The 27,981-nt window shown below is 37.0% G+C and overlaps 1 protein-coding gene across 23 annotated transcripts in view; it reads left to right on the top strand.

Moving 5' to 3' along the window:
- The window catches only part of ENOX1 (ecto-NOX disulfide-thiol exchanger 1), a 570,778-nt gene that overhangs the window by 245,340 nt on the left and 297,457 nt on the right, over positions 1–27,981 (top strand). Inside the window, exon 1 of one of the 23 annotated variants that reach the window (XM_063650804.1) lies at positions 12,354–12,497. The exons of the other annotated variants lie outside the window; for them this stretch is intronic. The gene's annotated coding sequence lies outside the window, so the exon portion shown is untranslated. Of the gene's footprint in view, positions 1–12,353; positions 12,498–27,981 lie in introns of those variants that run through there. 23 annotated transcript variants of the gene reach the window in all.

The following is a 27,981-nucleotide window of genomic DNA, read 5'->3' as shown; positions in this document are numbered from 1 at the left end:
TAATCTCTATGACAATTGTGTGGAGGAGTTATTTTCCCTATTCATAGATCAGGTGTGGAATGTTTAAGCTCCTTGCTAAAGGTCACACAACCGGTAGATGTTAGAGCCAGGCTCAGATCTCTGATAATGAAAACTGTACACGAATGCAAATAATTGAATGAACTATCAAGTAATGTAAGCAATATTTTCATTTAAATCCATGGATCCAGAAGCATGCATTTTACATCAGACTGGGACAGGATTTCTTAACCTGTTGTCATTTTGGGCTAAATAATACTTTGTTTTGGGGTCTGTCCTGAGCATTGTGGATATTTAGCAGCATCCCTAACTTCTGCTTACTAGTTGCTAGTGGCAACACCCCCCAACCCCGTTGTGATAACCAAAAATGTCTCCAGAAATTGCCACATGCCTCCTGGAGAGCAAAATTGTTGCCAGTTGACAAATACTGGACTGAGAAGACCACCTTAGGCATCTGCTCTTTAGGAGCACCCATTCCTACTGTGGTCATCTTGGAATATTGTAATTTGCAAAGAGACTAAAAGCATCATTTTCCACAATCCCTAGAAGACCTGGCCTAGGTACACCTACCATCTTCAGTCTGTGATAGCATTATTGTCTTTACCCTCTAGGAGTTAAGGGATGGGGTAGCGAACAGTTTTTTTTCCTTTTTTCATAGGAGTGAAAGAAGGTAAAATATTATCCCTGGAAATTGATCAGACTCTGTACCTGGTGTGGAAATCACTGACCTATTCTGGGAGAGGAAAGGGGTAGACATCAGGGCTGTGGACAAGGAGTGTGGTGGTTGGAAATTTTAACTCAGTGTTTGCCAGCAACACTGAGCCTGTTCTTTAGAACACAAGCCTGTAGCCCAGATGCAGTTATCCTAGGCCCAGAGGAACCTGGTTAAGGACCCAAGTGGGTTGCTACTTACTCCACTATATTTTCTTGAGAAATTATTTCTTGAGGATCTAAAGTATGTTTGTGGTTGGAGTCATACAATGGAAAGGATATGTTGGATTAAGGAGGTTGTGGCTTGTTTTACAACAGTAAGAGCCAGTGCAAATTTTTGGAGGACGAATTCAACTTTTGCACTTAAAAATCACTAATAAAGATTCCCACACTAATTTTACACCAAATTATGGAATAAACAGCATCAGTGTTCACAGTTTGAGAACCTTACATGGCTGTACTGCCATTTAGTTCTACTCTGTTTAGCATTCTGGCATGGATATCCTGGCCTACTAAAAAATGAGTGCTCAAAAATTCCTCAGTACTTCAGAATACATTTTAGGGAATACAGTCTGCTTCAGAGTTACTTAGGTAGGTCTCCCAGAGACCATTCGAGTTTAATGAGGCTAACTCTGTATGTATTTAATTTGTTAAGAAGTAATATAAGGCATGAGAGAATGGCATTTTATAGAATTTGTATGCTTTCAAACTCTGGGCAGACTTTTTTTTAATTTCTAAATTAATTTTAAAAATTAGTGTAAGTAATCTGATTTAAGAAGTCTAGAGTTAGAAAACATATAAACTTGGCCATGTCACTAAGGGCCATGTGCGTCACCAGTGATGGACTCAGAGGTAGTGAGGACAGGAAGGTAGTTGGGTGACAAAACTCATGTACCCAGGACTCAACCTGATAGAATGCCAATCAGAAATGGAAAAAACATATCAGAGACTTCATAAGAGCTAAAGGAAAATACTCAATTTACTGAAATAAATTTGTATTCCAACTTCTTTCAATGTATTGCTGTGGAAATCCTAGAAAAATGACACAAAATATTGAGAAGGGAGAAAAAAACTCAGCGGGAGAATGAATGTAGCCACCCATAGCTGAGGGGGCTTTATCTAGTCCTAGATCCTCTTCTTCAATCAGCTCTCCTGGGGGAAGACATGATGACCATGAACTGTGGCTCCAAAATCAGGTCGTTACTCACTGGGTGCACATTTTTCACCAGGCCCTTTAGGATTTACGTAATAGTCCTCATTTTCAAGAAATGTATGTATATTCTAGGGCTAGGTAAATTAAGGCATGTCCATGAAAAAGATCACTGTGCTTTCTGTAAAAGTGCTGTTATAAACTGCACTTCTCAAACTTTTTCTCAGTACTTCTTAATACTCGTAAAAATTATTTGGGGCTTCAAAAAGCTTTTGTTCATGTGGTTATATCCATCAATACTGTATTAGAAATTAAAATAGAAAATTTTAATATATGTATATTTATTTAATATATATATTTACACATTTAAAAATAAAACACATTGTTTAACTTAAGATACTCTTTAAGAATATATTTTTGAAAACAAAACATGTTAACAAGAAGGTTAGTATCCTTTTACATTTTTGCAGATCTTTTTAGTGTCTTACTCTGGCTTGATGGAAGACATTTGGATCCTCGTAGCTGTGTTACTATTCAACCTGTTATGATGCTTCAGTTAAGGAAAATGGAGAAAATCCAGCCTCAGAAATATAAGTAGTTGTAAACAGAGGAGTGTTTTAATAATCTTTTCAGATAACTTTGGATATTGTTCTTTGATACTACAACAATCAAAATCTGCCTTGTTTCTTTTGAATCATATAGCAGTTTTACCAACCATTGCTTTTGCCCCATCAGTGCAAATGTCAACACAGTAAAAAAGGCAAAAAACATTTTAGTATTATGAAAATAAACTTAGCCTCCCAGACCATAAGAAAGGATCTATCAGGGACATCTAGGGTTCTGTGGGCCATACTTTGAGAACCACTGTCATAGAAGAACATTTTAAAATGTAAAAAAAGTCCACAGTGTATTGTTAAGTGACAAAGGGACAGAATTGTTATTAACATTATAGTTTAAGAGTTACAGATTTTAAATTAAAAATATAAATAATAAAGAGAAAAACTGGAAAAGTATATACCAAAATGTTAAACTGGATAGAAAATAATACCATTTTATTTTCTTCTTTTTCTTTATTTTAACAGAGCTATTTATTCAGTCTTTCACATGTTAAAAATTAAAACTTTTTTTTAACTTTCTTTTATTATACTTTAAGTTTTAGGGTACATGTGCACAACGTGCAGGTTTGTTACATATGTACACATGTGCCATGTTGGTGTGCTGCACCCATTAACTCGTCATTTGGCATTAGGTATATCTCCTAAAGCTATCCCGCCCCGCTCCCCCCAGCCCACAACAGTCCCTGGTGTGTGATGTTCCCCTTCCTGTGTCCATGTGTTCTCATTGTTCAGTTCCCACCTATGAGTGAGAACATGCAGTGTTTGTTTTTTTCTCCTTGCGATAGTTTGCTGAGAATGATGGTTTCCAGCTTCATCCATGTCCCTACAAAGGATGAACTCATCATTTTTTATGGCTGCATAGTATTCCATGGTGTATATGTGCCACATTTTCTTAATCCAGTCTATCATTGTTGGACATTTGGGTTGGCTGCAAGTCTTTGCTATTGTGAATAGTGCCGCAATAAACATACGTGTGCATGTGTCTTTATAGCAGCATGATTTATAATCCTTTGGGTATATACTCAGTAATGGGATGGCTGGGTCAGATGGTATTTCTAGTTCTAGATCCCTGAATAATCGCCACACTGACTTCCACAATGGTTGAACTAGTTTACAGTCCCACCAACAGTGTAAAAGTGTTCCTATTTCTCCACATCCTCTCCATCACCTGTTGTTTCCTGACTTTTTAATGATCGCCATTCTAACTGGTGTGAGATGGTATCTCATTGTGGTTTTGATTTGCATTTCTCTGATGGCCAGTGATGATGAGCATTTTTTCATGTGTCTTTTGGCTGCATAAATGTCTTCTTTCGAGAAGTGTCTGTTCATATCCTTCGCCCACTTTTTGATGGGGTTGTTTGTTTTTTTCTTGTAAATTTGTTGAGTTCATTGTAGATTAAAAGTTTTTAAATTAAAAATTTAAGGAAATTATAAAACCTCCTACAGTACTGTTACCCTAATAATACTATTTTTACTTCTTGTAAAAAAAAGTATTATTTACTTATTGTAAAAAAAGTATTATTTTACTTTAGTTTTTTTGTATTATATTTTGCATAATGTCTTTTATAGAGTAGGACAATTTGTTTTCCCACTTACTATTTTATAAGGACTTCCCAAGATTGTTTATGGCCAAAAACTTTCATTCTAATTATATATAAATTACTAGCACTCTTATTACTGATACAGATTTTGGTTATATTGAGATTAACTGGCTAGTCTAAATGGTACCCAATGATATAAGTTAATGTAATTTTTTTCTTAAAGGGGTGCAACAGTAATTTTTCATTAACTGAGTTTAAATAAATGTAATCACATTAATACTCTAACAATTTTAGATCCTTAATTATGCTAATTTGATTTTAATGATTTGGCAAATTCCTGTTCTTGGAGATTTAAAAGTAGCCAGAGGTACTTTCAGTTTAGATGCAGTTTTGTTTTATACGATTGTTGCTATAACTATATTGTTGCTATAATCTTTTAACTTTTGATCATTCTCAACCTGGTGTATTCTACACACAGCATGGGACTAGTGGATAAAGGTAACTATTTTCAAATCCTGGGGTTGCATAATATCTGCACATGAGATAGTTCTGCTTGTTGGCATTCTGCTAAACCATTTTCTAAGCCATATAATTTTCATTTCTTAGTACCACTTGCATGATGAGCTAGCTCTATGTGAAGAAATTTAACACCGGTAGACTCTGCAGATCACCCCCAGGTGGGTTCCTATCAGAGATGATAAGTAGGAAATAATTGGATGGAAGCACCTTTCCTTTGTACAGCTCTGATTCTTTTGGAAAAATTCTACTCTGTCTATCAGGAAATAAATCCTGTAAGTACATTTTCTACTCTGATCATATACTTTAGTTCTTAACAATATCAATGTCAAGCTTGCTATCTCCATTGAATCAGACCATTTATGAAAGTTGATAGGTATTGTTTGAAATACTATGAACATTGGATGCTTTGTTTAGTTGCTTCCCCTTCTCTCCAAGGTAACCTTTACTCACATGCAGCATAAAATATTAGATGAATATTGAAACAGCATATGTACACAGGAGAGTCATCTGACTTCAGTCACTGATTCAGAAGGATCGTGAGTCAGAGGTATTCTTGGCATTTAAACTCAGACTACCTGGATTGGACAGGTTAGTGTGACAGCTGCATTCGTAGTTTGTTGTTTTAATAGCTGTGCAAACAATTTTTAGTTATTGGCTTTTTATATAATTGGGGCCTAGAGACAGTTGGCCTAGGAGTAAACTTGGCACTTCTGCTTCTAATAGTATCATTTAGGAAAGTTACTTAGCTTCTGTCAATGTCTTCATCTGTAAAATGGGAATACAGTAGTCCCCCCTTAACCAAGGGGGGTGTGTTCTAAGATTCCCAGTGGATGCCTAAAGCCACGGACAGTACCAAACCCAACTGCTGTCAATTGGAACTCATTTCTGTACATGTCATCCACCCACAAATTTAATGCCTTTTCTATCTTAAGTAAGCACTTATCACTCACTGAGGCCATAACTTTTGCAGTTTGAAGAGACGTGACAGCAAAACTAGCATGAATTTCTTTTTCCTTCTTTATAATTTGACAGATAGATTCTTAGCATAGATCTTAGCAACCTCAGCGTATGATTTTTTCTTTCCATATTAAGAACTTTCACCTTTTCACTTAAAGGAAGCACGGTCTAGTTTCTCTTTGGCATCTCCAAATTGCCAGCATCACTACTTTGTGCTTTGGGCCCATTAGTAAGTCAAATAAGGGTTACTTTAACAGCAGCACTGAGATACAAGGACAGTTGATTTAGCAACTGAGAGGGCTACTAAGTGACTAACTGGGAATGAGTGCCTACAGCAAGGATCCTCTGGACAAAAGGAGGATTCACATATTGGGTGGAACAGTGCAAGATTTCATCATGCTACTCAGAACAGCACGCAATAATACTTTCAGACTGTGGTTGACTGTGGGTAACTAAAGCGCAAAAAAGTGAAACTAAGGATGGAGGGACTACTGTAACATGGTTTCTATGAGGATTAAATGACCTAATACATGTAAAATATTTAAAACAAGCAGAAATGTTTAACATATATTCGCTTCTGTTATCAATATTATTACTTGAGAAATTGAAGCACTCCTCTCAAAATACAAAACAATTATCAAATAATAAGATAATTTCTCTAAATCGAAGATAGATTTGTACCTTCAGATTAAGTGGGTCAATCACTTTCCCAGCATGATGAAAGAAAAATAACCTATATATTAAAAAATCTACTTAAGAAAGAAAGAGGATTCTGTTAGTGGACTTCTTTTTGGCCACCCTGGATTCTGTAATACAGTGAAGCACAAGACTTTAAAATTCTCATGGAAAACTTTTTGGACCTAGAATTCTCAGAAATAAAGGCAAAATACTTTTAGAGGTACAAAATCTTCTATAAAAGAATAACTTACAGCTCTACTGCAGCAAAATGAAAAATAAATATTCAAAGGCAAGATAAGAGGTACAATTTTTTAAATGGACAATAAAATACTCATAATTTTGAAATTTTATATTAAGATAACTTTTTATTCAATAGATCAATAACATTCAGTGTTAATAAATATAGGCAATAGGTATTCTCATCTATATGCTTTTGGTGAGATTATAATAATGTAGTGAAGCCTTTTTGGAAGATAGTTGGGCAGCATACATTACCATTTAAAAAGTGCATTCCATTTGATCCAACAATTCTAGTTCTTAGTTTCTATGGTAAGACAACAGTCCTATGTATACAAAGAGTATATGCTGGGGGCACGTTGTACATAGGGTAGGACTGGAGGAATAAGGCAAAGAAACATATTCTCTGTTGGCTTCTGTACCCTTTATATTGGTTAAGTAATTATTTTAAGTGCCCAAGAATTCGAAAGTAAGGTGGGTCATAAGTTTCATCAACAAAATTAAGCCTGGTCTACTTTTAAAGGAAACATACTCATATGATCAACAGAGAAAAGACTGAATTGAGTCTTTTCTACATACAAGTGAATGAAAACATTCAGTTTTGAACTGAAATCAAGCTTAGAAAATTTTAACCCCAAAGGAAACTCTCTTGGAAAATTATGACAGAATGAAAATTGGATTATAATGGAAGTCTATCTACTCTATAATTTTATGGTTTTCCAAACAGTATATCATCTCGCTTTGTATTGTGTTTACTTAATTAGATGTTTGAAATATGGAAAACAATATTTAGAAGAAAGCAGAAACATAGTCTTAATGAGACTGAAACAGCAGAAGCAGAAAAGATAAATTCAGGTGTCTTTATGTTTTAATCATACAAATAATAATTCTGGTATAGACATTGCACTGGCTCACTTTTATTCCTTTCCATCAGTCAAATTCTTTTTCACACACATTATATCAGATTTTTCTTCTTGTAAGATGCATCAGGCTAAATTCAATGACAGAATGAATGTTTCAATGACGAAACCAAAAAGCATATTATTTTTAGATTTCTTCTCAGCTGGGCTGAAATTAGCTATGTAATGAACTCTATAAACTGTATACAAAGATTTAGAAATGTAGGCTCCAAAATCAATATATTTTTTAAAAAATCAAATTCTCCCTTCCTTAAGTAGCATATTCTAGTATTTTTAGGGGACAGAAAGTCTGTAACTTGGGTTGGGGGAGTTATGGGGAGAAATATGCAGTTAAGTGTAACATTGTATAGTGGTCATCAAGTGACCACAGCTGCCTCTGTAGTTGTTGTGACATTGTGAATGTGAAGCACACAGTAGGAGGTTTGGCCCAGAACATCCACCAAATTCTAGCTAATGGTTTTTAAATTATTAATTTATTATTAAGTGTCTGATATTTGTGAGGGTCTGTGCTGGGCACCCTTATGCATAGATCTTCGGGAGGAGGGAGCTGAGGTTGAGGGAGGTTATGTCTTGCCATGTGTCTTACTTCATTAGTGTTGCTATAACAAAATACCTGAAACTGGGTAATTTATGAAGAACATAAATTCATTTCTCACAGTTCTGGAGGTTGGGAATTTCAAGAACAAGGCTCTGGCAAGTTTGGTGCCTGTAGGGCTGCACTCTGCTTCCAATATAGTGCTTGTTTCTGCATCCTCCAGAGGGGAGGAACGCTGTGTCTTCACACGGCAGAAGGGCAAGAGGGCTGAATGCTGTGTAATGCATGTTTCATATGGGCCTTAATCCCATTCATGAGGAACAAGCCCATATGACCATGTCACCTCTTAATCCTATCACACTGGCCATTAAGTTTCAACACCTGAATTTTGGAGGGGGCACATTCAAACCACTGCACCATGCCATTTACTTCAAAATAAATAATGATTCCAAGTTAAGAAAAAAGTAAAGTAGGCTAGAGTATAACAATAGCTTTCCACTTTAGGACCTTGAACTGGTACTCCTGAACTATGGTATCTTTCAGTTAGTGTGAGTGGGAAGGTAGAGAGAAATTATATAGTAGCATTAATTCATTTTAGAATATAAAAGAACATTTAACTCCAAAATGTTCTGCTAAACACTGCTTTTCTCTATTTCTTTTCCTGGCCTTCTAGTTCAAAGAACATTAACATTTTATTTTTTTTTCAGTATTTTAGAAAGCTATGCCTTTTTATTATTACAGCATGAAAATCTCATTTAGAAACTTTTTTGCTTTTACTGTTTTTCATCCTGGTTTTTCAAGGCCAGAATAAAGAATGAAAATAAAGGGTACGAAACAAAGGCTTTTAAGTGGAAGATGTGGAGGTTTTAATTAAAGGATGATGAAAAAGTGACTAGTCCTCCAAATCTTTAACAAAGCTAGTTAATTCTCTACTAATGCTGTAGGAATTATGCTCTAGTGAGCTGGGACATTTTACTCGTAATCAGGCAACATTATGTGCTTTTAATTAACAGTTGTACTTCCATTTGTCTGCCACTATTGAAAGAAAAGTGATACCAAATAGTACACTATATTGTTGTATAATCTTCAAAAAACTTTAAACATCCAGCTTGCATAGAGCATTGTTTGTTAAGCATTGCATGGATCAAATCAACAGGCACCATCTCTGTTCTCTATGAGTACACTTTCCAAAGTAGAAACCGTTATGGATAGATTAAGAGAACCAACCAACTTAAGAAATGAAGAATATAAATTATTTAGTAACCCCACTGGATGGGAGAAAATGTTTGCAAATCATATATTTGATAAGGGGTTAATACCCAGAATATCTCAAAACCTCTACAGCCCAACAACAACAAAAACCCAAGCAGCTTGATTAAAAAATAGGCAAAGGACTGGAAAAGACATTTCTCCAAAGAAGATACACAAATGGCCAATAAGCACAAGGAAAGATACTCAGCATCACTAATGACTAGGGAAATGCAAATCAAAACCACATGGAGATACCATTTCACACCTGTTAGGATGACTACTATCAAAAAAAACAAAATAAGTGTTGGTTAGGATGTACAGAAATTAGAACCCTTGTGCATTGTTAATAGGAATGCAAAATGATGCAGCTGCTGTGGAAAACGGTAGGACAGTTCCTCAAAAAAACAAAAATAGAATTGCCATATGATCCAGCAGTTCTACTTTTGGGAATATAGGCCAAAGAACCAACATGGATGAACCTTGAGAACATTATGTTAAGTGAAATAAGCCAGTCAAAAATTGAATTGAGTTGATGCAAGCTTTAAAGAGAATTATTCAAGTTTTGCAAATAATGATTTGTAGTTTATAGGATTCCATTTATATGAAGTACCTAGAGTAGTCACATTCATAGAGACAGAAAGTAGAATGGTGGTTGCCAGGGGCTGGAGAAGGAAGAATGGGGAGTTATTGTTTCATGGATGTGGAGTTTCCATTTTGCAAGAGGAAGAGAGTTCTGTGGATGGATGGTGATGATGCTTGCACAATGTGAATGCAATTACTGCTACTGCACTGTACATTTAAAAATGGTTAAGATGGTAAATTTTGTTGAGTGTGTTTTACCACAATTTTAAAAATTTAAAAATATACATTATTTAATATTGAATGTGAAGGAGTAGTTGATAAAATTAGGCATTTAAAGATGAGTTAGATTTTTGTTTGATTGAGTGATTGACTTATTGAAAACCTTCAGAGTGCCCTATATCATTCTAGACATCAGAGACACTGGGTCGGAAACACAGTTACCACTCAGACTTCATGCTGCTTCACAACAAATGAGAGTGGAATCAGATAATAAATGTGTCAACTAATGCATATATAATTGAATTTCAGGTGGTGATTTTATGAAGAAAAATTAAGTAGGGTAAAGATAGAGTCGTAGAAGCACTCTTTGAAATAAGGTGCTTAGGGAAGACCTCTCTGAAGCAGTGATATTGAAGCAGAAACCTCAATGAAAAGAGGGCTATATCCATGCAGACATCTTGGGGAAGAGCATTCCAGGCAGAGGAACAGGCATGTACAAAGGCCCAGAAACTGGAATGTGCTTGGTGTATTTGAGGACAGCAAGAAGGCCAGGGAGCTGGAGCAGAGCGAGCTGAGCAAAAAGAAACGTAGAAGAAGATGGGAGCAGAGAGCAAGGCAGGGAGGCATGTTGGTGGCCAGGGTGGAGGGCATGAGGAGGGGCCATGTTTCATACATGTGGGTGGGATGGGGATTTGAGAGAAGTAAACATGTCAAGAGTGACTATAAGGATTTGATCTCAACACCTTGGTGAGTGGTGGAATCTGTCATCTCCTGAGATAGGAGCCTGGAGAGGAACACATGTGTGAGGTGTGCAGCAGGAGCTTGGACCCTGATAACTCAAAAAGACCCCTAGACCAGTGTGCTTTTTAATGAGAGGAGCTAAGAAATGTGAGTGTCTGCGGTTAATGAGTTGGAATTGTCTCTATGAAGACCATGGGGTGAGAACTTGTTTTCAGATGTCACCATCAAGACAATGAGTTGGCAAGAAGATATGAGATGGACTAAAGGGGTCTGAAGGCTAGGATGATGTGAAGAAGGCAGTTGGGTAGCCTTCCTGAAACTTGTACGTTGGCTGTAGCCATGGAGGATGGAAAGGAAGCGACAGATTCCATGGGTCCGGTGAGGAAAGAAAGGGAGCAGATTACTTGGTAAGAACCTCTGTGTTAGGTGAAGAATAGTAATGGACTAAAAAATTAAGTGTGGTACCTTCTTATTGATCATGTTGTGGTGTGCCAGACTGCTTAAGATGTCCTGCACGTGAATCACTTTTCAGGGAGAATCTGGTGATTGGGTGGCTACATTTTCTGTGCTGATTATATTAAAATACATGGCATTAGTTAATGGTTAGACCTACCTTCTCTGGAATCAGAACAATACCTCAGAGAGCAAGCAGGTCATTCTATTATCTTCTAGCATAGGGGGCCTCAGAGGCTACCAGGAGGTTGGAGGAACGAGATAGGGCATTGATGGGACAGAACTCTGGGCCTCTTCTACTAGAGCAACTCTGCCTTTGTCAGAAGACATTGCTTTCTTAAAAGATTTATTTCCTTAAAAGATTTTCTTTGAAAATAGTTTAGCTGCTAGTGGGGAGGTTAAAAAGTCACTGATCCCATTCACAATCCTTGTTCGTCAGGTAAGAAAACTAATTTAAGAATAAATGGTTTGCCCTCCTCGCATCTTCTCTTTAGTCCTTATTCTTATCTTCCTTTCCCTTATTCTCCTCTTTTCTACTTTTATAGTTGTTGCAGTTTTCCAAAGGAATTTTATCTGCATAATCTTACCATCAGCCTCTGGTAATTAGAGCAGATGCTGTAAACTATCATTAAAAAATAACAACTCAGGCTTTGTGCCTTCTAAACTAAACCACTTAAAACCAACCCCATTTCTTGGAAACCTCATCTGGGTTAGGTTCAAGGAACTTGGGTTTTTAATATGCACCTCAGATTATTCTGATGCAGGTAGTCCTGAGCCCACCTTTTGAGAATAACAGAAGTAGATATCTTTGAAAGGAGCAACTCTTACAGAGGATGGGAGTGAGGGACTGTGGTGTGTGTCAGGAATTACTGTTGAACTTTATACATAAGAAACAAAACTTAGAAATCAAAATGAGTCATTCAAGATGCACTGTTGCTGTGATGTGGTTGAAATCCAAATTCTATGTTCTTGCCACAAAACCACTGCTTCCCAAATGAAGGTCTACAGAACAGTGATTTTCCACATTGAGGATTTTTTCCTGTTATTCTTAGTGAAATGAGAAAAATGTGGAACCAAGCTGTGTTTTATAAATAATTTCTATTTATTCCAAGATTCTCTCCTCCAAATGTTTTGAGTTTTAAAAATCCCTTCTTTTATGACATGATAGTAATTGTATGTAGTCATTCTTTATTTTTTTACAGTAGCATGAAATCCACAATCTGGGTACCAGTACACTAAAGCACAAGGGTCTGCATGAAAAGACAGCATGATGCAAAGAGGGGAACTGTGCCTGCCAGGCGTCATCACCTGCTGTCCCAGGATCCTCGAAGGGCTTCTACAGGGCACTGTTTGGAAATCACCGATATGGTAGAAGTGTGCCAGACAAGGCGTTGCGAGACCTTGGTTCTAATCTTATCTCCTTCATTAATTAGTTGTGTGACTTTAGCAACTCACTTCATTTCTCTGGGCCTGTATTATCATCTAGGATTCTGTGTGCTTAAGGACAAATTTCTGTATTTTGAAGTATGGGAATTATTAAAATGGATTAGGGATTATTTTTCTTTATTATGAGTAATTCATCAGCTCTACTATATTTGTATAAAATGACTAATACAATTTTTTATTAAGCCCAGTACACAAAAAGCTCATTAAGCCAATACTGGCTTACCCAGAGTGGTATTTAATTCAAGGCAATTTCTGTTCCCTAGTAATCTAGATCTCTGTGGTTTAGTAGTAAAAATATTGAATTATCTGAATCTAGTTAATGCAAGACTCATTTTTTTCAGTCTCCCTACTTTTAAATAGAGTTTTTCCTCAGATTTCAAGAACTAGATGTGACTGAGAGGCACACTCCAATGAGTACCAGCCTCTGACATTAGAAAGTGAGCCCACCTTGATATCCATAATGCTGCTCCTATGATCTTGTCTACAAATAAATTGTTATACACGTAGGATTGATTCTATTCATGATTCTATACATGATTCTGTACAGTTTCTGCGGTGTCTTTTAAGTACTTATATGCCATAGCAACTTTAAAACTCAAATTTTCATTTAGGGCCACTCTCCTGCCTTGTAGCATTTATTTCTTTGTATACTCAAAAAAGCATGTAGTGAGCCTACACCGTCCACTGAGCACTGAACGAAGCCTTGGAGACACCATTCAGACCTGACCTCAGGGAGCTCCCAATCCAACAGAGGAGTTAGGCTTACAAATAAATCATTATTAGAACATTTATATTTTCAGTAAGTCTTTGCACTCAAAGCCTTCTATTTACATTCATTCCAAGCAAAGACCTTCTGGGGTAAAGTATATTTTATATCTCTTACTTTTTAGGGGGAAGGACATGAGAGTGGTCTTATAGGGCTCAGTAACAAAATTACTTTGGCATCAAAGGACTTGACTTGTGTGCAGTCTGTCTAAGGTATAGGGGAGACTTTGCAGCCCTCCTTATATGGGATTTGGGCACAGTCCCCCTTGATGAGAGTGAGAATACCCAGCCCAGCTCAGTGGTTGTGAAGCGGCCTGACATGAGCCTCTGACATCAGTCTTTGGATAATACTGGCTGCTGCTCTCTAGGGGCCTATAGTACCTTGCGCAATATGTGTCATCACATCAGGTTGTACCCAGATATGTCTTATGGTGGCTATCTCATTGGTCTAAACTTGAACTCATCCTTTGGAGTTTATTGATTGGTATTTTTAATAATATATTCATAAAATATAAAATTTAATTATTGTCTTACTATAGAAAAAAACCTGTTTCTAGACATGAGTCAGTTTACCTTATTCAGAAGGTCTGGACAAAAGTTAAGTTTACTTTTTCACACAGCTCCAAATAAGAGAGTAGGGCAGAGTATGCTGTTCTGGGTTTTGTTTGAAAAACAGTGATATGTCCTCATGCATTGCTATATTAAGGAAAAACCATTGTTTCCTGCGTAATGTACATATATTACCAAATTTCTACAAGTAATTACACTAAGAGCTTCCCTCATTCCCTCCCTGCTTCCCTTACTCCCTTCCGTTAGCTAAGTTGGAAGAATCATATTGTTTGGATATGGTGGGTGACCACCATTGATCTTAAATAGAGCCTCTTTCGACCCAGCCTTTCCACTGGGCCTGATCCCGGCCTCTTCTTTGCTCACTGCTGGGGTTGCTGCAAAGCATTTTAGAGCCTAGACTTGCTTGCTGCCACTTTCCTGACCTTAAGTGCTTAAATTATGTCTTCTATCTCAGTACCACTTTCTTCTCAAATCCTCACATGCCATCTCTACCTGACCAGTGGCCCCCTGGCAAAGCCTCCCTAATCCTCCATCTGCATGGTTCGTGTGATGGTGATTCAGTTCATGGTTCTATATCCTGTTCCCCATGTAGATAAAAAGCTCTGTGAAAAGAAAGATGATATCATATCATTTTTGGGCCCCACCCAGCTAGCCTAGTTTCTTGCATATGGTATTTATTAGTGATACTGGAGAATTTTTAACAATTTAAATAAAACATTGTCATAAAATTGAAAAACAAACAAACATGCCTTTTACTTCAGGGAACTTATTAGTAAGATAATTAAAACATCAAGGTACCTTGTGTGTGTGCAGATTGACTGTTGTACTTACCAAAGATAATGAAAACCAGGGATAATGAAGTACATTCCAGTAAAGTTTGTTGGGGAAGGGGCTCAAGGGCTTGCTTCTGATCCACTATGGAAGAGTTTGAGAATGGGTACTATTCAGGGTCATGAAAATGAGAATCTAGATCAACAAGCCATGCAGCAATGAGGAAGTGCTATTACATTTCTAAACTAGAGTGCACTTATTTATTCACTTATTTGATGAACATTTTTAAAAGCATTTACTATGAGCTAAGCACTTTACTGGGTTCTGGGAACACTAAGATGAATGGGGCCCAGGCTCATTTAGGAAATGTATAGCCCAGTGGGGAGTCAGTTACATTAGTAGATACTTAAAAAGCAAGGTAAAGCATTCAAGGAGGGAGATGTAATACTTATCACTGTGGGCCTGGGAGGGACACTAAACCCACTGCAAGTCCAGACCAATTCTGCAGTCTAAATCAAGGGCATAGAGAGCAGAAGAAACTTGACAAGGGCTTTGAATATGAGTCTGGGACTGCCAAGAAGGTTGCTTATGGCACAAGACATTTCAGGCTTCACGGGGTAAGTCAGAGAGGATCGCAGGGGATTCAGAGTTCCTTGGACTTTCTTTGCTTGGTGCTGCATTCTCTTGCTGACTAGCTACTTTGTCTACCTCAGGCCTACTCCTGGGGTCTGGGGTCTCCTGGTCTTTGGGTGGCCCAGTTTGTCTGGCTGCCACACCAACATTCAGTATAAGCTTTCTGCCAGGTGCTGTGGTGAGACAGATGAATTTACCACATTGTCAGAGCTAGCTAAGGGTGGATCCTTGGAGAGGTGTGAAAAGTCATTTTGGTTATTGAGACTAGCTCACACTGACATTCTCAATGGAATGGGAAGAAATAGTCAAAATAGTCGCCAACCAGGCTATAGAGGTAGGTTGAAGTTTTGTTTTTAGGCTAAAGAATTTGTTTCTATTAGTAGGCAAATACTTTTTTTAAGCAGGCATGTGATTAATGCAGTCCTGTAAGCCAATAGTTCAAAGCTGGCGTATAAGGTTGATGGTGAGATTGGGAGAAACAAAAGCATGTATTCCATAATGTTATTTAACTCAACTGAATTGAACCTGTTGCACTTGTCTGAGGAAGAACTAATATGTATCTCAGTTGGCCTAACAATACCTCTTAGGGAAACTTTAGCACAAAAATTCCAAACTAAATGGACTTGTATGGTTATTTGAATACCTGGGACTAACGCTCAGGGTTGTTGTTGTTCTCTATCCATGCTGTCTGGATCCCCAGGCTTTCACATACTGTAGAAAGGAAACAAGATTTGCTAAGGACTCTTGACATGGGTGGGGAGAGTTTTGTCATGTACTGCCTGGAATCACTCATTTTGATGCTGAATTTAATGAAAGAATGTTAGAGGTTCCACTTGTTTTTACTTTCTATAATTTACTTTTAAATTCTTCCATGTGGACACTGTGGAGTGTGTGTATTACACGTGAATTATTCTATCTCTCAGAGATGGTAAACCAATATCTGAAGCACCTAATTGAGAATATTCAATTCAGAGTGTTTAGTATTTCAAAGATGCATGAGGTGGTTACCATAAACATTTCAATTATCAACGTATCTGATCAACAAAGAAGACTTAGAAATGTATTTTTTTTACAGTGGTTAAATGGAGTTTAAGATTTGTGGATTCTGTACTATTGCATGAACAAAATTTGGGAATCTAGTGATACAAGTCTGGAAACCTTGTCACCTTTCTAATATCACTGTAGGTTTATAGCCTAGACCATTGTGCATGCAGGATTGTTCTATAGTAACTAAAATAATGCTGAGTATTGCACTAGAACATCAATGCATCTGCCTCCACTGAGCTCTTGATGCAAACTGCTGAGGGGCACTGAAAAGAACAGAGACAGTGACTTATCATGGAACTGATTATCTGTGCTGTGTCTGCTTGCTAATAGACATTTGCACGTATGACAAATTTGGTAGTAAGGTACGGGAGAGGAGACCTACATATCTCACCTACCAGAAGGAACCTAATATTGATAATATTGATGATTACATTGGCTTAGATCTGTTCTCACAACACACTTCCTGAGAATGAACTGAATAAAAAGAAGCAAAAAATAGGAGTTTAAAAGAGAGGACAACACGTTAATATGGTTGACACATTCTTCTTCGTGAGGAATGCACTTCTTAGATTGGTTTTGTTTTGGGGATGCTGTTTCTTTCAACAAGCATCTATGTTTCCTGCCTAATTGTCCCATAGGGTCCATGTTGAAAGGAAATAATAGTACATTCTTTGACTGTTGGGCACAGCAGATATCTTAGTCTGTTCAGGCTGCTATAACAAAGTACCATAAACCATGTGACTTATGAACAACCGAATTTTCCACAGTTCAAGATCAAGGTGCCAGCAGATTTAATGTCTAGATAGGGCCCACTTTGTTGTTCATAGATGGCAGCTTCTAGTTGTGTCCTTGCATGGTGGAAGGAATGAGGGTTCTCTTTGGCCTTCTTTTATAGTGATGTAGTCACCTCCCAAAGGCCCCCACCACTGAATAACATCACCTTGGAGGTTAGGATTTCAACATATGAATTTTGGGGAGACACACACATTCAGACCATAGTAGCAGAGATAACCGGCCCATACTGGAGTTGATTAAACCTGTGACCATAGGCAGAGGGCACTCACTCCTGAACTTCCGGTCAAAGACATTGATTGGGATTTATTCCATGAGATATGGCTTTCACAGAACTCCATACTTCACATGAAACTTGTAGAGACCTACAAACTTAAGGGCATTTTTTATGAGACAGGGTTTTGCTCTTGTTGCCCAGGCTGGAGTGCAATGGCATGATGTGGGCTCATTGCAACTTCCAACTGCTAGGTTCAAGTGATTCTCCTAACTCAGCTTCCCGAATAGCTGGGGTTACAGGCACCCACCACCACGCCCAACTAATTTTTGTATTTTTAGTAGAGACGGGGTTTCACCATGTTGGCCAGGCTGGTCTTGAACTCCTGACCTCAAGGTGATCCACCCGCCTCGGCCTCCCAAAGTGCTGGGATTACAGGCGTGAGCCACCACACCCGGCCTAAGGACATTTTTCTTAAATGACCAGGCCAAAAGCTCCATAAACATATATTCCACCATAAAATATAATTGTGATGCACACTATAGTCTGTATTCTATAACACACATTGTTTATTTATGTGGTAATCTGAGCCCTCCATCACTGGATTAGCATAATGGCTTTAGCCTGTTTTCATCTTAGGGTACTGTTTAGAAGGAAAAATTAATATGCTCTGTTTCAACTAATCACAAATTCCATTTTGTATTTCTTTGATATACATTCTTTGATGTGACAGAAAACTCAAAATCTCTTTCAAGGAAGAAAATGGCAGTGAATGTGTTTAACATGTACACAATCTCAAGAGCTTAGTAAACTACACAAAATGGGGAAGCTAATATTCTGTGTGTTTGGGGCTGCTTTGTTTGAGGAATTTAATTACAATCCTGGTGGCTTTCTAGGCATGTAAGAAATTCTTCTTCCCCAACACTGTAGAACATTTTGCAACTATCCTGTTTGATTTACTACACCACTGAGAGAGCAAGCTAGATAAAATACCAACTAGAGTTTTCCAGAAGCGGGAGCCAAAGAACCAAAGTACTGCAGCTTTGTTCTTCCCTGTTGCTCCCTGTGTTCTTGTGCAAAAGAATTTTGTTTCTCCCAGATGGCTTTGATGGTCATTGCAGAGCAGGGAAACATGATCCTTCAGTAGACAGGAGAGCAGAGTTCTCAAAATCCTTGCTTCTGCCAGCTGGAGAGAAAAGGACTGAATCCACAAGCTGTTTCATGTCCCCATCTGCTTACATGTTGATAGCACTGAGGCAAACCTTCTCTAACGTGTACACTCCGTTTTGTGCAACAGGAGTGTCCTTGAAAAGCTGTGTCTAATTCCCATTTTTAGATCCCATAGAAGCTTTCCCACTGACTTACATTATGACTTCAAAGATGTTTTATCTGATACTGGATTGATCTCCAGTTGGCAGTGGCTTTAACTTCCAGTCCTTTAGGCTTTCTGTCAAGACATTAATGATATGTCAATGAACACAGGGATTCAGAAACTTTTGGTAATTCTGTTATAAAGGAAATAACCATTCTTTACTGTATATTCCACCATTCACTTATTCCACAAGCATCTATGGAGTTCCTGCTGACTGCTAGATACATAGGGCAGAAAATAAATAAGGCTCAATATCTACCCTTAGGAAGTTCTAGTTTCCTGTGGAAGTTAGGCTTAGATTTGCAGGTATAGGTTAGTATAATTAGTGCCATGAGGCTTGTGTGCACTAGGCCCTGGGAACAAAAATGAGGGACATCGGGCTCACTCTGGACATCTAGGAAGTGTCCAGGTTTTGTCAGATTAGGAGGGCATACATGGCATGTTAGCAGGAAGAACAGCTGTGAAGGCATTGGAGTATGGAGCAGGACATCCTGGAGGAACTCTGATCTGTTCCATGAAGCTCAGATCAAAGATTTCCATGAGCAGTTGCTCTCCAGCACTTTTCAGCGACTGTGATTCTTTGTTTGAAGCTGTAGCACTAGCATAGTGTAGTGGTTGACAAATTGACTCTGGAGCCAGATGGCCCAGGATCACATCTTGTGTGTAATTTGAGGGAAGTCCCTTTAGCTTTTCTGTGCCTAAGTCTCCTTATCTATAACATGAGTATTGTAATACTATTATCTACCTTGTAAGGTTGTTGTGAGAATTTAATCAATTAACAAGACCTAAGATGTAGAAAATATTATATAAGTATTTGACTTGTTCCTAAGACAACCCAGGCAATGAATTGAAAGATCCCAGAAGCGTTTCTGATGAAAAACTAACTGATACTCCAAAGTTTAGGAATAGAAGAAAAGACTTAGCCTTTCTGTAACTCTACTATGAATGAAAATTACCTAGAGACCTCATTAAAATGCAGATTCTTGGCCCCACTCTCAGAGAATGTAATTCTTAGGTCTTGGCTGGATCCAGGAATGTGCATTTTAAAAATCACCCACAGTGATTTCATGCAGATACAGTCTGATAATTTTTGAGAGACATTGCCAAAGACTTTGCTGTTTTGGAGTACGTGACGCACAGGCACTCAGAAGTCTTGTGTTTTGGTCCCACCTCTGCCGTGTACTGGTTGCGTGACCTTGGACAAATCAGTTAATGCTCTGAGCATCCATTTCTTTCTGTGGGGTTAATATTGTTGCATTCCCATGAAAATGAAACAAAATGTGTATCTGAAAGTTACTGATGAAGCTACCATAGCTAAGTAGTCTTGTTGAAACTGTGGGTGCCTCAACCTACAATCTGGCATATAGAAAGCCTCAATCCTGGTGACAAGGTTATTTTAGGAAGCGGGGGCTACAGTTGGAGCTGGACCTCTGGCAGCTGCTTTTCTCCATAGAAACTACCTGTCTCCTCTATGGCATCTTGACAGTCCAACTAATATTCCAATGTTCAGCAGACATAGGTGATGGGAGTTAATTTGTAGAATACTCATATAACAAGAGCTGTTATAAAGGTATGACTTGTAAAGACACAAATATTCTACAAACTAATCCAAAATAGGACTGGCAGTAAGTTTTGCCATATCGCTTTAGACAACTGAGTATGGAAGAGTTAATTAGAAGAGGCTCGTTGGATTGGGTGAAGCCAAAATCTAGAACTTGGGTGGGGAGGAAACAGAGGAAGGCTGGCTGGGTGATGGGCTGGCCAAGCATCTTCATCATTCCCTTCCAGCTGTTTAAGATAATACTCCCAGCTCAACTGATGTGTTTGGCTACAAGTACAAGTTCATATGCCAAAGTCAAGAGAGAAGAAAGGGTGGACTTAGAAAAAATAAGGGAGAGGAAAGACATTTTATAATTTATTAAGACAAAAATACATTTGGTGCTAGATACAAACATTTAAATGACTCTTTCCTGAAATATAATTCCTTCTGGTTTAAGAATTTAGCAGCTACCCATAGGGACTTACTGTGATGGAGCAAAAATATTTAGGACTAAAAACAAAAAACTCTCAATTGCACATTAAAGATATGTAAAACTGGTTTGAATTGTATTTTATTCTACCTCAACTTTAATAGAATCCAACAACAAAAAGAGCTGAAATACAAAATTGCCTCTTTGTCTCAAGAAGTGAACATGAAGTAGATAGATATTATTGTTCTACTTAACCCACAAGAATAAAAGCTAATTATTACTGCTCCTGTAACTGCCTGTTGACAGAAATAAATGCACATGCAAATGTGTATATAAATGTACCTGAACGTAAACAAACATTGCATTAATATATACATTTCACTGTTAAATATTGATGTTTTCTATGAAAACATTTACATAATAAATTAATGCAGAATCATAGTTTTGAGATCCTTATATTTCTTTGAAACCTATATTGTTTTTTAAACTATGTGATTAATAGCTAAGGGTTAACTTTTCCTTAAAGGTAAAGGAGTACTTGTGATTTTTCTCCTTTTTTATTGATTTTAAATGTATTGCTTTTGTGTTATTTGTCCTCATTATAATAAATCTCATAAAGGAAATGTCAGTCACAAATGCAGATATGGTCATAAAGCCTGACCTATCATCTATTAATAAGAAACTCAAAATTTCCTGGTGGAATAGATGTATAGTTGCTTTGGGTTTTGTTACAGATGATTCACTGGGTTACAAGGAGAAGTCTGTGTTAAGAATAATGGAATAATAGTTTTATTGTGTATTATTACTTCAGGATGTGTTGTTAGTTACCCAGTCCAGTATTTATTAAAACTATAAATGATCATAGAAGAGTGACCAAGGGCAAAGAATGGATCTTAGAAAAACAGTAATAGTCCCAACCTGTGCTCACCTCTCCGGTCTTTTTTCTTACCGCTTTGCCCCTTGTTCTCTCTACATACCAGCCATTGTTCTTCTGAAAAAATTTTTTTCAATGTTTTACAACTTTTCTTCACCTGCTCAATCACCCAGGCTGGAGTGCAGTGGCGTGATCTCAGTTCACTACAACCTCCACCCCCCGGGTTCGAGCCATTCTACTTCCTCAGCCTCCCTAGTAGCTGGGATTAAAAACTTGCACCAGCATGCCCGGCTAATTTTTGTATTTTTAGTAGAGACAGGGTTTCGCCATGTTGGCCACGCTGCTCTTGAACTCCTGGCCTTATGTGATCTGCGTGCCTCAGCTTCCCAAAGTGCTGAGATTGCAGGCGTGAGCCACTGCGCCCAGCCACAAATTATGATTATTATTCCTTTAACTGTGACCCTTCCCAGATAGGCTATAAACTCCGTGGTGGCAGTCACATTGTATTTCCCATCATTATCTCTCTGGCATCTAACCCAATACTTGACATATCTTAGGTGCTTAATAAATACTTGTTAGAAAGATGGATGGATGGAAAAATGCTCATAAAAAAGCACAGATGCTGACCTCATGAGGCAGGATCTTATAGCAATTTGAGCCAAGATATCTGTACTTCTAAAGTTCTCAATAAATACAGGTTTATTACTGACTGATGTGACTGCTATGCAAAAATGCAAGTGATAGGCAGCAGGTCAAATATGGAAGGCAAAGTGTGAGAACTGAGAATATCAGAGTTATTTCTTTGGATCCAAAATGGAAAAAAAAAAAAAAAAACCCACACACATTGGTTTTGGAAGCTTTCTAAAAATGTACTTCTAACATTTAATTCTTTTTTGTAAATTGTTTTATTATGTAGTATTTAAACATCTCTGGAATAGTGCTGGCAAGTTTTTCAGTCAATTATATGCTCATTGGCAAAGTGTTTCAAAATATTATGGTAGACTTTGGAGCTGTGTGCCATTCGGCAGCTCACATGACATTTCCATGTCAGAATGTTGCTTTTTTTAATACATTTGTTCACCCATCACTTGAGTGCTTCTTGCCAGCTTTTGTTCTCAGGATGGAGTAGGTTTGAATTTTTGGATGAAAATATGCAAAATGGTATGAGAACCTAACCATGTTGGGTAATTAGAAGTATATAGTACATAAGAAGGAAAGCAGGTTAGAATTAGCTTTCTGGGCTCTGTGACTCTGGGACAACTCTCATGTAACTGTTTGTAATGGTTTAAATCTCAACAGCCTTTGTAGATCTGCCAGTAATTGAAAAGCTCAACCTGATTCTATAAAATAATGAATACATGTATATGTATGTATATTAGATATGCATCTACATACAGTATTCATAGATTATGCATATATAATATCCATGGATGGCGTATGTATAATATCCATAGATACTATATATATTGTCCATAGTGTATATATATATAATATCCATAGGCTGTATATACATAATATACATAAGTATACACACATACGCACTTCTCAGCCTTAAGTTAGGGAATTTGCATTATCGCCTGTGGAAAGGAAAGGAAATATCTGGTGCTCGCCTTTTGGATTCCCTAGAATGAACCTGGAAGATTATTACAGTTTGAAGCAGCAGTTGCTGGTGACAGTTTTTCCCCTACAAGGAGGTGAAATGATGCAGACCAATGGTCTAACATTTCCCAAAGCACTATAAAAGAACCAATAAGAATCAGTGAAATGTTATAGTGCTGTATGCCTTATTTTGGGAATTTTAGAATTATTTTGGCAAACTCCTTTATCCCAGGAGAACCTCTTGACCTAATTTAGTAAGTTCTAACTGAAAGATCTTGCTCATAGCACAGAATACATGCTTCAGAGGTGGTGTGTTGTTTCATTTTGGCGTTTGCCTTTTAAAAGTTCTAGAGCATTTCAGGTCAATCTGATATGCTTATACTGAAGTAAACTGATATTTGGATTTCAGTACTGTAGAGCACAAAGTCCACGTAAATGTAACTGCATGAACTCTATTGTGCAGTTAATCTATAAAATAAAGTCTTCTGAATAAAATTATTGTCTAAAAATATTACCAACACTAAGAATGTTCCTGAAGCAAATCTCAATAAAAATTAAAATTGTTTTATATTTAAAGAAGCTTGTCATGTCCAAGTAACTTTTAAAAAACTTTATGAAAGAGAAAACACATTTAGCAACGTGCTTTGAAAAACAAGCCAAGAATGGATAGAGAGCCTGAGGCTGCTTCTGTGATTAAATGCCTCAGCTCATATCCTTATTTTATCCAAAACACATAACTTACTGAGCTGTAGCTCCATTGAGCTCTTTAAGGAACTAAATATGTAGAAGAATAGTTCATGAAGTTGAAACTTTAGAGGAATTCAGCAATGTAAAATATAGCCTTAAACTTCCATGTGGCATTAGTAGAAAAAGTTCACAGTATGGACATTGCTGAATTTCCTTATATTTTTTCTGCATCCCTACAGTAATAGGAGTGGTAGCAACAACACTAGCAGCCATATTTAATGCTTACTTTGTACCAACCCCTGTTTTCAATGAGTTACAGATAGTAATCTATTTAATTATCACAACCCTATAAGTTAGGCATCATTATCATCTCCCAATTTACATATAAGGAAATTAAGCATAGAGAGGTTAAATAACTTTCTCAAGATCATATAGCTAGTCAGTCAGTCATAGAGGTGGGATTTGAACTCAGGAAGTCCAGTTTCAGGATTTACACTTTGAACAACTGCATTATCCTGCCTCTCCCATGTAGATGAGTCTAATTATGGCCCAGTAGAAGAAATCAAAATGCAGGCAATGGCTTTGTCAGAGCCTTTAGGAGCGGGCCCCAACAGGAATTGGATTATGCAGAGTAACAACTGCTCACCTTTTAGAATTTAATTTGCAAAGCACTTTCACCTGTACTTATTCCTTTGCTCTTTACAGTAAATTTACAAGGTGTTTATTCATTTAAAAATTTTACAGAATACCTATTATATGTCAGACATTCTTCTAAATGATTGAATACAGTAGTGGATGATATAACATTCTTGCTCTCATGGAACTTACATTCTTAAAAGGATTGTATAGGTAATTACAATGTTAGTAACAACCATCACTCTGTATGAATGCATCAGAAATAGGAGTGCCGGCTGGCAGGAAAGCAAAACCTTGTCTGTTACCAATTCTAGAAGGCCTGTAAAATCTCACATGGATTGATCTGGAGGCTCTTTGAGCTCTGATTTTATCCACACCAAGACAGTCCTATAATATTTATAGATTATTCTTTTTGTTGTTGCTGTTCTGTTACAAAATTATTTTGGTGACTTCCATCTCCTACTTAGATCTATACATATGTACAGAGAAACCCTTTCCACAATGACTTCCAACAGACGTCTGATGTGCAACACTACTCATGAAACTTTCTGAGCCCTAATTTTGCTAAAAATGAGTAAATATAAGGCTGTCCAACACTGAGAACATAGGTCTGGAAACTTCCAGCTGCTGGAAAATTCTCATTCAGGAAAGGGTAGGTGTTGGGGGTTGGGGAGACATTTTTTTTTCTTTCTTTAGGAAAAGCAAACCAGCTTTCATTTTTAAGGCTTCTGCAAGAATGGGGCTTTGCTGTTGAATTTCAGATGTTTGCCTATATCAAATGACATTGGAAAACCTCTTCATTTGGTTTAAACACAAAGCAAAGGAAATTTGAAGATGAATGAGAATACCATCCACAGACTCTGTAATCTTTCTTATTTGGACATTTGTCTTTTTAAGGTTTTCCACTTCATTTTCACATTTTCCAAATCTATATTGCAGGGTAGTTAACACACTTAGAAAGTCCAGTTCGCGCTACATCAGATGTATTCCAAATTTTAAGTGACAATTCTGTTGCATCCCACTATGCTTCAAAAAATTTGAGCTGTGCCGTGATTGACGGCAGAGGTATTATGTCCTAGAAATGAAAGCTGAGGATGTGGCTCACAGACCCTGATTCTAGTGGGCAATTTGTAATCTTTCTCATGGGAAATCAGAGGGAATAAATGACAGACTCAAGGTATTTCAGTATGGCTGCAGTTTAAGCAGTCGTCCATTGCTGTGCTAGTGAGCGGAGAGACCAATGTTCCTCTTTCTCTAACCTGTATTAGATACTAGTGGGGAGACTCATTAGGACAGGCATTTATTCACCTCATATTTTTAACAAATATTTTAACCACAGTTTTATTTCATTAACACCTAATATCCCTGATATAGGCTATTTTGTCATCTGTTCTAAAGTATTGCTGTGATATTTTCTACCACAGAGTAGAATGTGTAGAAGACGTTGCTATTTGAGCTTTAAAATGTAGTAATTTCTGAATTACCAACAAGACCTTATTTACATGCTGAGAGCTGTATTATGATGAAGCATTAGTCTAGCTGGATGGTTTCCAGATGGATTTTTAAACGTTAATAAATGTTTCACATTTATTTGATCAATAAATGCATATATATGCTTTTAAAAATTAAAGAGTGTAGGAGGGCTTATAATGAAAAACTATAGTCCTGGATCCCACCTCCAGACTTACTGCCCAGAGAAAAACTAATAATTTCTTTTAGCTGTTTCTATGTTTATATTTTTGTTAGTTCCTTTTTAGTTCTAACTGTGTAATATTGGCTGAATCAAGTATTGCATGTGTGTGTGATCACAATTTCTTGATTTATAAAATTTCAATATTATCTGTTGACTTAATCACTGTGATACATAATGATCTAGCAGCTACCCATTGCTAAAATACCCTCCTATTTTAGAGAGTAAAACCTCTAAATATTTTAGAGAGTAAAACCTCTAAATATTTTAGAGAGTAAACCCCAGAGGTTCTCGTTACCTGTATACCTATGAATAATATACTTATTCTTTCATTTCTATCTCAATCATATACAGTACCAAATGATTCCTTTTTAAGATGAGACTATTACTTAGTCTGTGTTGCTATAACAAAAATACCTGACACTAGGTGATATATAAAGAACAGAAATTTGTTTCTTCTAAGTTTAGAGGTTGGAAAACACAAGATCATGGTACTGGCAGGTTCTGTGTCTAGTGAAGGCCTGTTCTATCCATAGTGTGTTTTCATGGAAGCATCCTCACGTAGAAGAGGAGGAAGGGCAAAAGAAGAAAATGCCATATCCTCACATAGCAGAACAGCTAAAAGGACCTACGCTAGTTCCCTCCAGCCCATTTATAAGGCACTGATCCATTCATGAGGATGGAGCTCTCGTGACTTTGTCACTTCCCCAAAGCTTCCATCCACCTCTTAATAACAACACAATGAGGATTGAGTTTCAAATTTTGGACAAATTCAGACCATAACAATCATTCTTTCTATAACTCCTTTTAATACCTTCCAGTTTCTCTCATATGTGCTTTTAATTTTAAATTATTAAGGTTGATATAATGTTTTTCAAATATATTACAACTCTAGTTGTAATATTGTTAGGTTGATTCTAATGGTTAAAAATCAATATATAGGTATGAATATGTAGTTATAACTACTGAGCTAAGTTGTATACTATGATTATATTTGTTTTTCCTAGAGTTTCTAATTGCTTTTACTTTTCTTTGTGTAATCGATTCTAATGGTTAAAAATCAATATATAGGTATGAATATGTAGTTATAACTACTGATCTAAGTTGTATACTATGATTATATTTGTTTATCCTGGAGTTTCTAATTGCTTTTACTTTTCTTTGTGTAATCTGCCTTTATTGCATTCTTAAGTACTTTCACCTCAGCAAATAGAATAAAATATTTAGAAATCTCCTTTTTCCTAGATAGTTCCCTCTGTCCCAGGTTGGGGTAACTGGTACCCAGGCATCTTGCCTTGCTCTTACTTGGATTCATGCCTTTTCTTACTTTAATTTTATTTACTGCTGAAGCACATCCTCAAGAATTTTTCCAGAAAGGACATGTGGGAAGTAAATACTCTGAATCTTTGTATATCTGAAAGTGACTTAATATTTTGGCTAGATTAAGATATATAAGTTAAAAATAATTTTCCCTTAGAAATTTGGAGGCATTGCTCTATTTTTTAGTACCCAGTATTGTTGACAAGAAATTCAATTCCTGTCCCTTTGTAAGTTACTAATTTTTTCCTCCTCAGTTTTTAGAAACTTATCTGTAGCAACTCTTACAAAAACATATCTGGTTATGATTCTTTTCTGCATTGATTATGTTTACCTTTTGATGAGCCCTTTAATTTTGAAAACACCTGACCTTCAGTTATGGATATTTCTTTTCAATTCCTCTCCTTTGCTTTCCTTACTGGGAATTCTCCTTGGCATTCTTAGTAGTTGGGTCTTCTGGTTGGATTCT

Source organism: Pongo pygmaeus, chromosome 14 (assembly GCF_028885625.2).
Source record: "Pongo pygmaeus isolate AG05252 chromosome 14, NHGRI_mPonPyg2-v2.0_pri, whole genome shotgun sequence".
In the NCBI taxonomy this organism is placed as follows: Eukaryota; Metazoa; Chordata; class Mammalia; order Primates; family Hominidae; genus Pongo; species Pongo pygmaeus.
This window is presented reverse-complemented; position numbering and strand designations above follow the sequence as displayed.